Source organism: Arachis duranensis, chromosome 8 (assembly GCF_000817695.3).
Source record: "Arachis duranensis cultivar V14167 chromosome 8, aradu.V14167.gnm2.J7QH, whole genome shotgun sequence".
NCBI lineage: Eukaryota > Viridiplantae > Streptophyta > Magnoliopsida > Fabales > Fabaceae > Arachis > Arachis duranensis.
In genome coordinates this window covers 11,926,278-11,931,234 of record NC_029779.3, presented here as the reverse complement: position 1 = coordinate 11,931,234, position 4,957 = coordinate 11,926,278, and the positions used below count along the sequence as shown (strand labels likewise).

At 39.1% G+C, this 4,957-nt stretch overlaps 1 long non-coding RNA gene across 1 annotated transcript in view; it reads right to left on the bottom strand.

Moving 5' to 3' along the window:
- Positions 1-456: 456 nt before the first annotated feature.
- Positions 457-4,957, bottom strand: part of LOC110274311 (uncharacterized) — a 20,493-nt gene continuing 15,992 nt past the window's right edge. Inside the window, exon 3 of the long non-coding RNA XR_008002018.1 lies at positions 457-1,703. This is a non-coding gene — a long non-coding RNA (uncharacterized LOC110274311). The remainder of the gene's footprint in view (positions 1,704-4,957) is intronic.

Below are 4,957 nucleotides of genomic sequence, written 5' to 3'. Positions count from 1 at the left end.
ACACAAAAAAATATGAAAAAATATTAAATAATAAAAAATTATTTATTTTATAATACAATTAAAAAAATTGAGAGGAGAGCTCTTGACTTGAGTATGAGCCCAAGAACACAACACAACATAAAGTTATCACTACAGTTTAGTTACAACTAAAGTTGCGAGAACCGAATCGATAAAATAACTACAGGGCATGGAAGAAACAGGCATTAGCATGCATCAAGGTGAATAAACTCCAGAATCATCTCGATCCGAGAAAGGTTCCAGCTCAATGCAGCTCAGAATCAGACAGATGCAATGGAATTGAAACACAGTAATACATAGACTGGGAGGTCCGAGATCAATGCTTAGTAGCATGGTTAATCGCATCAATGGAGCAAAATTTTGTGAATCGAGTAATTGAATACAATCATGCGTACCAGATCTGGCATATGCTAGATGAATACTTCGAAGCCAGAGTCAAAGCAAAAATTAAGAATCTGAAGTCACAACTAAAAACGTTCAAGAAGCAAGGATCAACCGTAGCTAAATACATCACAAATTTCAATCAGGTAGGATTCTCTAAATGCTCTTGGAGCACCACTTACCAAGGAAGAATACATAGAAGCTGCTCTAGGAGGTTTCAGTGAGGAATATAGAGCATTCATTATAATTACAATGGTAAGAATGAACCACATGTTAGAAAGTGAATTCACAATTGCTCACAGAAGAAGAGATGATTGATAGGTTCAGAAGACAGATCTAGGGATGATTCATGCAAATGTTTTTCAAAGCAATGAGGAACAAGAAAAAGCTCAAGACAGAAATTATCACCACCGCAACAAAGGTAGTTTTCAAGGAACGCGAGGCAGAGGCTACTTCAGAGGTCCTGGAAGATCTACATGGTGGCAAGGTAGCAGACCTCAGTGCCAATTATGTGGAAAGATAGGATATACAGTTGTACAATGTTACCACAGGTTCAATCCAAAATTCATAAATCCTCAACTGTAACCCCCTAACCACAGCTCAACCACCCTCAATGACATTCCATAATGCCTCAAGCAATCAACAACATTATCAAGATCCAAGAATGCAGTCACCTACAACAGCGAATCCACAAGCACTCCTTACGTTGCCATCAGCTCTCCCTGACACGGCCTGGTATCCAGACTCATCAGGAGCCTCGCATCACATCACATTCGATCAAAGAAACCTTGCGACAGGATCAGATTATGAGGGCATAGAAAAAGTGTATGGAGGTAATGCCCAAGGTATGAAAAATGAGCATATTGGAAGTTCCTTTATGCATGCGTGCTTATCCAATAGACCTTTCACACTAAGAAACCTACTACAAGTACCTACCATCTCTTAAAATCTTGTTAGTATTGCTAAGTTTGCACTAGACAACTGTATATTTTTTGGATTCTGGCCTTATTTTTGCAATGTCAGATGTCAAAAAAATACTCCTTCAAGGCCTACTTAAGGAAGGACTATACATATTTGAAGGGATTCAAGTTATCCCAAGAGTCACTGAAACCAAGCATTTACCTTCCCCACCCATTACACCAACCTTCAACATCACTAATATGTCTGAAAAACCAAAATTTTCAATCTATGATCCCAAAGAAAAATCAAATCTTCCTCACCAATGTCCCAATTCTTCACACTCACCTGCTGCAAAACCAAATTCAACAAACTCAGCTGGAGTCACTTGCAAACCAAATTCTGTCCTGTATGAAAAAGAAAAAGACAAAGACAAATCAGAAAATCAAATTATTAATAGTCCCATTTATAGTAAAAATTCTGGTCTGTATGCAAAAGAAAAAGAAATATCAAAAAACAATAGTCCTCTTAAGTTTGTAACAAAGGTGTAGCAGCAAATATCACTTGTAAAAGAGTTAGTGACATAACTCAGCAGTGGCATAAAAAATTAGGTCATCCCTTTGATAATGTAGTTACTCTTGTAATGAACCAATGTAATGTGCTAAAATTGGCTGATGCAATAAATAAAATTAGTCTTGTCCCTTCATTATGTCATGCTTGTTGCATAAGCAAAATATACCAATTACCATATCCTAATTCTTCTACATCTTATGCACCTTTAGAATTAATATTTTCTGATGTTTGGGGACTAGCACCAGTATATAGTAGGTCAGATTTTCATTATTATATCTGTTTCATTGATGCGTGTACCAGATATTCCACCACTTACTTGCTTAACACCAAAGCTCAGGCCTTTAAAGCCTTCCAGTTGTATAAAGTAGCTATTGAACTCCAAACGGGATTAAAAATTAAAGCATTACAGACAGACAATGGAGAAGAGTACATGTTCTTGGCATTCAAACAATTTCTTACTGAACACGGCATCCAACACAGACTTACTTGTCCCTATACACACCAACAGAATGGCACTACTGAGAGAAGACATATACACATCATTGAAACATCCCTCACCTTACTAGCACAAGCCAACCTACCTCTCACATTCTGGGAAGACTCAACCATGACTACCACCTACTTTATAAACAGGTTACCCACCCACCTTCTCAACAACAAAACCACATTAGAAGCCCTCACCAACAAAAAAACTAGACTATAAATTTTTAAAACCCTTTGGTTGCACTTGCTACCCTTTGCTAAGACCATACAATTCACTACAAGTTTGATCACAGATAAGAAAAATCAATATTCATTGGATATGCCACAGACCCAGAGGATACAGGTGCTTATCCTTAAATGAAAAAGAGATTATCTCAAGAAATATGTTCTTCAATGAATCTAAATTCCCTTAACCCCAACTTTTTAAACCCTAACCTTATTTAGCTACCCCACAACCAGTCCGCAACCCTACTTTCAATCTCAATCCTCTTCCCTCTATTCAACCTCTTCCTCTCACCACAACTCCAACCCCAAACCCCCTCCCTCCCCTTTGCGCCTTACATACACCTCCTACATTGAATTCTATAAATGATACTTCCAATATACACAATGACATGCATGCATCATTATCTGTTATACCTGCATATCTATCTGATCACTCTGCTCTTATTGATAATACTGCTATTGTCACTAATCCACCTCCCAGCAATGTCACTCCTACTGCAGGTGCTAATTAATCAATCATGATTGAATTGTGCTGCCAGTTACAACTCTAACAAACCTACATCTGATGCAAACAAGAAGCAAATCTGAAATTTTCAAACCCAAGACATATGCAGCAGTAGTGCAAGAAGGTGATCCTAACCTCTCGGAGAACCTGCTTCCGACAGTGGCACAGGCCCTCGCCTGTACCCATTGGCGAATAGCAATGGAGGAGGAATATGAATCCCGAATGAGGAACCACACTTGGGAGCTGGTCTCCAAACCTGCTCCTAACTTAGCTCCTATCATTGGTTGTAAATGGGTCTTCAGGATAAAGAGACATCCCAATGGCACCATTCAAAAAGTACAAAGCTAGACTAGTGGCCAGCAGGAAAGCGTGAATTTTGATCAGATCCTCAGTCCCGTAGTGAGGCCACCCACTGTGAAAATTATGCTGACCTTAGCATTGACAAAAGGATGGATGATAAGGCAATTTGATTTCAACAACGCATTCTTAAATGGGGATCTTGAAAAAATAGTATACATGACTCAACTAGAGGGTTTTCTTTCACCCCACCATCTGATTCATGTGTGCAAACTTCAGAGGCCACTATATGGGTTAAAGCAGGCACTTCGTGTGTGGTTTACCAAGCTCAAGACAACCCTCAATCGATTTGGATTCCATAACACTGTCTCAGCCACGTCTCTCTTCACAAGATTTACAGCATCCTCAGCAGCATATATTCTTGTCTATGTTGATGATATCGTGGTCACAAGAAGCTCAGATTCTGAAATTACCACATTGATCAGTCAGCTTAACTCAATTTTTCTTTAAAGGACTTGGGAGAAATGAATTATTTCTTGGGTATTGAAGCTATTAAGAAAAATGATAATGAAATACTCCTTGCAAGACCAAGTACATCAAGGAGCTACTTGTAAGAGCGGGAATGCACAATGCAGAAGCCATGCCTACACCAATGGCTTCCAGCTTGAAACTCTCTGTGTTTGATGGTGAAGTATTTCAGAAACCAGCATTGTACAAATCCATTATAGGAGGCCTCCAATATGCAACAATCACAAGATCAGACATCACCTTTGTTGTCAATAAAGCCTCACAATTTATACCACAACCTCTAGAAACTCATTGGAGAGCTGTCAAAAGAATACTCACGTACTTAGATGGCACAACCCAACATAACTTAAGGTTTCAAAAGTCGAGTGACTGCAGAATTTATGGCTTTATTGACTCAGATTGGGGGAGTGATGTTGATGATAGAAAGTCCACCAGTGGCTTTTGTGTTTACCTTGGACCTAACTTGGTCTCTTGGTCAAGCAGAAAGTAGACAGTTGTGTCCCAAAGTTTCACAGAAGCTGAGTACAAAGGAGTGGCACTGTGCCTTGACAAACCCCAATTTGACGGTTTATCTTATATTGATTTTAGGGGATTTTATAACATTTTACCCACATTTATTCAATGAAATAGCATGGTTTTGTATATTCTCCTTTAATTGTGCTTAAGAGTGAAAACATGCTTTTTAGGCCTTAAAATAGCTAAATCTAATTCACCTTGATTCCATTAGATGCCTTGATATGTTTGTTAAGTGATTTAAGGTTTAGGAGGCAAAGATTGGATCAAGGGAATGAAGAAAGAAGCATGAAAAGTTGGAGAACTCATGAAGAAATGAAAGAACCGGAAAGCTGTCAAGCCGACCTCTTCGCACTTAAACGACCATAACTTGAGCTACAGAGGTCCAAATGATGCGGTTCCAGTTGGGTTGAAAAGCTAACATCCGGGGCTTCGAAATGATATAAATTTTGCCATATGTTGCTTCGCGTTCAGGGGCGCGCACGCGCACTTTGCGCGCGAGCGCCGATTTTGTCCGTGGCCCACTTTAATGAAATC